Source organism: Bidens hawaiensis, unplaced genomic scaffold (genome assembly GCF_021521415.1).
Source record: "Bidens hawaiensis isolate Kalapana, Puna unplaced genomic scaffold, B.hawaiensis_p1.1 tig00035428_1, whole genome shotgun sequence".
Classification (NCBI taxonomy): domain Eukaryota; kingdom Viridiplantae; phylum Streptophyta; class Magnoliopsida; order Asterales; family Asteraceae; genus Bidens; species Bidens hawaiensis.
The window spans coordinates 142,889-152,003 of record NW_027505367.1 but is presented as its reverse complement, the minus strand read 5'-3'; the positions used below and the strand labels follow the sequence as shown (position 1 = coordinate 152,003).

The 9,115-nt window shown below is 34.9% G+C and overlaps 1 pseudogene; it reads left to right on the top strand.

Annotated features, from left to right (window-relative positions):
- Positions 1-2,265: 2,265 nt before the first annotated feature.
- On the top strand, positions 2,266-7,136 carry LOC143612717 (cysteine desulfurase 1, chloroplastic-like; annotated as a pseudogene).
- Positions 7,137-9,115: the final 1,979 nt, after the last annotated feature.

Here is a 9,115-nt window from a genome sequence, read left to right as displayed (position 1 = left end):
AGGTTGCAATGCATGTTGAAACTCTATCTGTTTAAAACAAACCATTTAGAGTTTGTTTAATATAAAAAATGACTACGATCCATGACGTCATCACGCCCATGCGTTTCCGCCGTCGACGGGGGTGTGAAACAGAGGTTCGATACCTTAATCTCAAAACTTAACTTATCAGGGTATGAAACACCCTATATATAGACGATGGATACCAATTCGTTACACATGCCGTAATGAATTGGATCCAGTTCATTAACTTGCATGACTCAAAGGAAAGCTTAACGAATCTCTGATACGTTATGCCCCCATTCGTCAACATTCCATGACGAATGGGAACATACATAACGAACTAACAGTCCATTCGTTAAACATCCTTAACGAGTGGGCTTTACATATAACGAACTGGCCAATTCGTTAAACATTCTTAACGAATTAGCCTATACCTTAACGAAATAGCATAAATTACTAAATGCACTTATATTAAAATATAATAAATTACAAACGATAACTACAAAGACTCGAGGCAACTAAAACCGTGCACTAACATAAGTTCGTTAAAGTTTTGTGGGTTTCTTCATGGATTTGGATGAAATTTGATGATTCAAAGATGACTTCGGTGAATTGATGCTTGAGTTGTGTTAGTGCATGGTTTTGGTGTCCGTAGCAATCGAATAAGATATACATAGCCTAGATTGAATATTTATTGTAAATGACCCATTCGCTATGGTTTGTATAGCGAATGAGGTCCATTCGTTAGTGATCTAGGCTAGTTCGTTAAGCTTATAAGCCCATTCGTTATGAAAGCATAACGAATGAGGGCTGGTTCGTTAAGTTATCACCATTCGTCATGAAATGTTGACGAATGGAGTCTAATTCGTTATGGAGGCATAACGAATTACGCTTAACTTAACGAATGGAGCATGTGGGCTATAAATAGATGGTTCCATGCTCACAATTAAGGGAGTTCACACACATGAGAGGTGTGAGGTTCTCCATAATTTATTATTCTCTCAATAATGTAATTTATCCACTAATTATCAATAAACTATGTATTTAACGTATTGCTCATATTGTATTAAACGGTGCATTGACGCGGCTAGATCCAAGAAAAGGAATTACAATTGGTATCAGAGTAGAAGGCTGCTCTCGATGCTTCGATTAAGGTATGAATCTGAGTTTTTCGTGTTCTTCGTGTTCTTCGGGTTTGGTCAGATATGGAGTAAATTAGTGTGTTATTGGTGGATTTGTTGGTGAATTCGTGTTTATTGATGGAAGATGTAACTTCCAATGTAATTTGGTGTTAAGTTATGGTGTATTGAGTGATTCACCATGGAAGAGCATGATAACTTTTGATTATGTTTATGATAATTTAGTGATTGTTATGTTAATTGGATGATGGATTTGTGTTTATTATTGAAATTCACATGTTTCTGTGGATTTTGGTGGTTAATTATGGTGAATTGAAAATTTCACCATTGAAGAGCATGTTATGGGTTAAGTTAATTGGTGTTGAATCAATGATTGTTAAGTTAAATTGATTATGGATTCGGAATCGTGATGAAAATCCGGGTGTTCGGGTAGAATTTCATGAGTTATGATGGTGTTTTGATGATTTCACCATGGATGAAGTTCAAATTTCCAGATTCCGGCCAGATCTGAACTTTTTCGGTGATGTAACAGTTTTTTCCGGCGAATTTCGTTTTTCCAGCGAAGCAGTTCAGATCCAACAACTTAATTTGTTATTACTGTAGCAATTCATTAAGGAAGTTTAACGAATTAGAAGGCTAATTCGTTAAGGAAGTTTAACGAATTGGAAGGCTAATTCGTTAAGGAAGTTTAACGAATTAGGAGGAAATTCGTTATGGAAATTTTAACGAATTAGGAGGCAATTCGTTATGGAAATTTTAACGAATTAGAGTATTTCATTAAGTTAATTCGTTAAGGTAATGATAACGAATTAAGGAAATTCGTTAAGTTAATTTGTTAAGTTAAATGTAACGAATTAAGATGATTCGTTATGGGTATGACGAAGTGGAAATCATAACGAATGGGAGGCCATCCGGGCAACTGTTATAACGAATTAGAATGGTAAGTTATAACGAATTGAGCAGATTCGTTAAGTATGTAACGAATAAGTGAATGGTTGACGAATGAAGGATATTTATAACGAAGTGTATGTTGTTGATATGCTGAAGCAGCAGTTAAAAGTTGAAAGGAGGAGGTTTGGGTGGGGGCAAATTCATTAGGTGGACGAAGATGATGATGATGACTAGCATGGAAGGAGTAGTCGTGAAACTCCCTCAGCTCATAATAAACAACCACTTAACCCTAATTATTATTTATCCAATCGAACAACATCTCTTCTCAAACTCCTCCGCTTCAAATCATCTTCTTCTAAATCTTCTTCTTCATATTCAACAACAACAACAGCCTCAACTTCTGTCTCTGTTCCAGCACCCGTCTCTCTAGGCCACGCTACCTGACACCACTTTCATATTCTACACCAGGTAATTGCAACAACCTCCTAAACCTAAACCTACTTCTTCATCTTATTATTATCATTATTCAATTCAGTTACAAGTATTATTATTTATCGGTGGTAATTAGTTAACACTAGTATTCATTCCAATTGGAAATTTTAGTTATTGGATGGATTCAAACTCAAAGGGAGTGATGCATAATTGGATGCATAATCATGGACTCTGTTATACTATTCAAACATCATTTTATGAGCTACAAGTAGTATTTCCCCCAATAATACATACAACAACACTTCACACTCTAAAAACTCACACAATAATATTCTTTCTAAAAGGCAACAGTCCCACAAAAGAACGACTAAGTTTGAACAATTGTGTCAAAACTATAAACCGGTTTAACCCGGTTAACCTCATTTATGATACGCATAGACACATTTTTATTGTGTTAAATAGGTTAACAGGTCGACATGGCACATTTATGTCGGCGTTGCTTCATAATATATTAGTATATTGTAGTTAAATTGGATTGGTTTGTATCTTTTGGTGACTGTTGTTTAGTCGTGTTATTTGTGTCTTTTTCCCCTAATTGTGTTAAACTTGTTATGCCGATCATGTTATTGAACTGGTCAAATTTAATCGGTTAAGCATATGGTCTCATTCATGTTATCAAACTGATCACCTTTTAATAGCATTAAACGTGTCGTGTTGTGTAACCCGATTATTAAACATATCCATGTTAGCGTTTCTGAAAATGACATGTTCAGTTAAACATGTTCGGGTTCACTAGTTGTGTTAAACATGTCGTGTTATTATGGATATATATTATGAAATATCATGTTATGATCAACGTTTATCTTGCAAAAGGTAAACAATGGATCAAACCTCGTTTACTTAGACAATGCAGCAACCTCACAGAAGTCATCAGCTGTTATAGATGCTCTTAACAATTATTATAGATCATATAACTCAAACGTGCATCGTGGAATTCATTTCTTAAGGTATTCTATTTAACACACCAATTCACTCTCACCATCTCATCAACAATCATGTATTATAATTTTATTTAAACACTAGTGCACGGGCAACAGATGAGTATGAAATGGCAAGAAAGAAGGTCGCGGCTTTTGTAAACGCGCCAGAATCTAGTGAAATCGTCTTCACGAGAAATGCTACTGAAGCTATCAACCTAGCAGCTTATTCATGGGGAATTTCTAATTTAGAAGCCGGTGATGAGGTGGGTTTTTTTATTTTAATATTCTTGAATAAAAACGTTAATATTCTTATAGTCGGATTTATTATCAATACCTGCAGATAGTTGTTACAATTGTTGAACATCATAGTGCCATTGTTCCATGGCAAATTCTCTCTGAGAAAACTGGCGCAGTTTTGAAGTTTGTTAGTTTAACAGAAGATGAAGTCCCGGGTACCAAAATGCAACAAGATTTGATTTCCAAAAGTACTAAACTAGTGGTGGTTCATCATGTATCAAACATGCTTGGTAAGCATAAGTTACATGCATCGTCTTTGACCAATTTTGGTTGCAAATGTTTTTATCTGTGTGATGTAGATGCCATGAGTTTTTAAAATTTTATGTAGCTTCGGTCCTTCCAATTAAGAATATTGCTCAATGGGCATATGATGTTAGGGAAAGAATACGGGTGGATGCTTGTCAAAGTGTACCACGTATGGTTGTTCATGTCCAAAATCTTGGCGTTGATTTTCTTGTTACTTCTTCTCACAAGGTGAGTTAGTTTCACTAAAGGTTGATCCCAGCTATAGTTGTGCATAGTTCGGTTTGCGTCAGTTATAGGCTAAAACCGCTAGGTTTTGGTTTGGGTTAAGTTAGGTTACGGTTTTGCCATTTGGACTTGAATTTTTGGGCCTAAAAAAATGTGGCACAAAATAATGAATTTGGGCCTAAATATTTTTGGTAATTGATGGTTACTTGATTATTATGCATTTGGGCTATAATATTTGGATTACACTGTTTATTAAACTCTAAATCATTGTGATTTAAAATTTAAAACGTAAATTCATACATTCGGTTCAATTTTTTGGTCTCTATTACATGCATAACCGTAACTGAACTGAACATTTGGATTTTACAAAAATATAAAACCAAATCAGTTTTTTTTAGGGTTTGGTTATTTTGGTTCATTTTTTTGGTTTCATGCACACCCCTTCCCCGGTCACTTTTTTCTAAAGTTTTATTTTTTATATGCAACTAATGTGCCATACATGGTTATACTATTTCAATAATAATTTAATTATTTAATAAAATGATTTTGATTGAAAATGCACCGGTTGAGTTTCAACATACCGAATATCTTTAGCTATTATTTATTTTATTTTACCATTTGGTCTGTTAGAGATACAACATAACATGAATCGACATGTTCATAAATAAATGGGCTTAAAATGGCCACTTGTAAAATATACTTATTCGATTCTTATGAATTGAGGGATAAACATGCTTCAGATGTGTGGGCCTACAGGCGTTGGTTTCTTATATGGAAAGAGTGAACTATTGGCTTCTATGCCTCCATTCTTAGGTGAGTCAGCTTTATATAAACAAACATCAACCACTTATAGTACATAACTCTAATCATATAATGTTTGAGTGGGGTTTTATGGTTGATATTACAGGTGGCAGGGAAATGATTTTTGACATTTTCCTGGACCATTCTACTTATGCTGACCCTCCATCCAGGTTGGCCGACTCGATCTATTATATTTATAACCTTGTTACAAACTTTGACTCTTGAGGTCAAAGTAATTATAAATGCCTTTTGCATCAACCATCCACATGGGCCCACCTGAACTTTGATCCTTGCATCTTGAATTCATAGTTGTGTTTCAAATTTAAGGCTGGAACGCCTGCGATTGGGGATTCTATTGGCTTAGGAACAACAACTGATTATCTTTCTTAAATTGGCATGCAAAAGATTCATGATTATGAGGTTATTTTCATATGTTCCATTCTTGCTTTGATATTCATCTTCTTTGTCTTTATACATCAAAATAACTGAGTTTTCAAATTTCAACTTATTTTAACTATTATTGCCGAAGTTTGGTAAAAATGGGTGGTCGGGTCGGGTCAGTTAACGAGCCAAAACTGTATTGGACTCGCTATTGTTTCATCAATTTATCGTAACAGAAAATCAACTCGTATAAATCAATCAAATTTATTGAATAAGTAATATTATACTATAAATTATCACATTATCATTTTCATAAATTAATTTAAATTAGTAAATTAATTTAAATTAGCATGTTTGCTTACCACAAGCTTTTAATAATATGGCCGTGATCTATCATTACGTGCGACTATCTCCACTATAGAAAGAAAAAAGTAAAAAAAGATCAAATTCACAAGTAAATACTAGAAAGAAGGGCTTTCTACATAAGCATCGTCTAAAACAACGATTCAGGTCAAAAGGGTCTTTTTTATAGCGGGTTTAGGTCAAAACAAGGGTTGACCAAATGGTCTTGGGTTGAAACGGGTCTTTTAGAAAAAAATGGGTTCTTTTTGAAAATCTGAATTTGGTTCAGGTCAAAGGGTGTAGTTACTATACGCTAATGCCTTAATGTACGGTAGGTACGCGAGACGCTCAAAGACAAAAAAACAAAGGCAAAGACCTGAAACGCTCAGAAAACGCTCACAACACTTAAACGTTCAGCAAACGCTCAGTAAACGCTCAAAAACGGTATTCGTGAAAAAAGTGAAAAATTGATAGATTGACAATCCAAAACTATTTTTTCCTTGAACCAATGATTGATTGGATATGTACTGACAATTCTGAGATGTTTGAATGTGATTGCATGGATCGATTTGTGAAAAAATGGATTCGCGTACGTAATGTACGTTAAGGCATTATTGTATTGGATCTTTTCTCCAGGTCAAAACAGGTTTTGACCAAAATGGACTCGAGTTGGAACTTGGTCGTTATAGAAGAAAAAAAGAAAAGGGTCCCTTTTGAAAATCCTAATTTGGTGCAGATCATATCGGGCTTTGACCAAAAGCGGCTGCTTAGTAATTTGGAAAAAAATTGGGTCCCGTTTGAAAATGCTAGTTTAGTTCGGGCAAAAACGGGTTTTAACTAAAATGGGCTCAAGTTGAAACGGGTCAGCTTTTGAAATAGTAACAAAATGGGTCCACCCGCTAATTTTTTTTGTGATGGCGGAAGACAATTGTGGTGGGTGGTGTTGGCCCATTTTAAAGTTTACGTGGACCCAATCAATCCATTTAGTAAACAAAAGTTACCCAAATCAATCAATTTTATGCAATGATTGCTAGGTGTAATTTTACCTTAAATCATCATTTAATATTGTTATTTACAGGTAGAGCTGGCTAATTACCTTTATGAAAACCTTCACGCGATTCCCGGTGTTCGTATCTATGGACCGGCCCCTTCACAGACGGTCCATCGTGCTGCTCTATGTTCCTTCAATATTGAGGGCCTTCATCCCACAGATATAGCCACTTTTCTTGATCAACAGGTAACCAACCAACAATAACAGCTTTAACCTTAACATGAAACCAAACACTCAGATTTAGTGATGATCTTGTTTGTTTTGGTACAGCATGGAGTAGCGATTAGATCTGGGCACCACTGTGCGCAACCACTTCATCGGCACCTAGGAATCAATGAAGAATTAGAATAACGAATCAAAGATGAACTACTGACGAATCATTATAACGAATCAATGACGAATTAGAATAACGAATCAATGATGAATTACAATAACGAATCAAAGATGAATTATTAACGAATCATTATAACTAATCAATAACGAATTAGAATAACGAATCAACGGCGAATTACTTACGAATCATTATAACGAATTAATGAGGAATCCGTGATGACAGTGTAACACGAATTAGCTACAGTTACTAAAAAATCAGGTTGTTAGTTAGTTGTAACAAACTTGCCACGCGGCACGAATCTGTTCAAAGACTGATAACGAACCAGTACACTTATATAACGAATTAACTATAACGAATTACTACCATCTTCAAATCTTCAAACCTTCAAGTAGGATTTCCATAGATATGGAAAATTTCCAGATTAGAAATCAACCAAAACTAAACTTAAACTCTGTAATACAACCTCAACTTGGCACCAAATTGGCCAAATCAAACTCCATATTACTCGTAATCAATTCACGAACACAATCAAACATATCCCGTACACATTAAACAACCAAAAAATTACCAATTATCTCGAAAACCAACCCCTGTTCCGTACCTTTCCAGATTCAATCCAAAACTATCTTAATCAATCTCAAATTCACAATCCAATCCACCCAAACAATCCCTAATCCTTACCGAACACAATCCGATTCAAACACAATCCATAATCGTTCAAACCATATCAAATCCAAACTAAAATTCAATAAAAACTTAAACGAATCAAAACTCAATTAATAAGTTTCAATTACACCAAAATAAAGAGCAATCGAACACCTGAAAGCTTTGATGCCACTTGTGAACACCTCATATCTAAACGATATTGAGTACCGGAATTAGATCTAATACCTTAACGGATCTAGTTCATGATATGCTACTTAATTAATCATATATAAGTATATTAATGGTTATATTATGTGTTTTGGTAATATATTAACGAAGAATTGAGTGAGAGAGAGTTTTGGCCGAGGTTCGATACCTTAATTTCAAAACTTAACTTATCAGGGTATGAAACACCCTATATATAGACGATGGATACCAATTTGTTACACATGCCGTAATGAATTGGATCCAGTTCATTAACTTACATGACTCAAAAGGAAAGCTTAACGAATCTCTGATTCGTTATGCCCCCCATTCATCAACATTCCATGACGAATGGGAACATACACAACGAACTAACAGTCCATTCGTTAAACTTCCTTAACGAGTGGGCTTTACATATAACGAACTGGCCAATTCGTTAAACATTCTTAACGAATTAGCCTATACTTTAAAGAAATAGCATAAATTACATAAATGCCCTTATATTAAAATATAATAAATTACAAACGATAATTACAAAGACTCGAGGCAACAAAAACCATGCACTAACAGAAGTTCGTTAACGTTTTGTGGGTTTCTGCATGGATTTGGATGAAATTTGATGATTCAAAGATGACTTCGGTGAATTGATGCTTGAGTTGTGTTAGTGCACGGTTTTGGTGTCCGTAGCAATCGAATAAGTTATAGATAGTCTAGATTGAATATTTATTGTAAATGGCCCATTCTCTATGGTTTGTATAGCGAATGAGGTCCATTCATTAGTGATCTAGGCTAGTTCGTTAAGCTTATAAGCACATTCGTTATGAAAGCATGAAGAATGAGGGCTGGTTCGTTAAGTTATCAACATTCGTCTTGGAATGTTGACGAATGGAGTCTAATTCGTTATGGAGGCATAACGAATTACGCTTAACTTAACGAATGGAGCATATGGGCTAGATGGTTCCATGCTCATAATTAAGGGAGTTCACACACATGAGAGGTGTGAGGTTCTCCATAAGTTATTATTCTCTCCATAGTGTAATTTTTCCACTAATTATCAATAAACTATGTATTTAACGTATTGGTCATATTGTATTAATCGGTGCATCAACGCGGCTTGATCCAAGAAAGGGAATTACAATTTGTATCA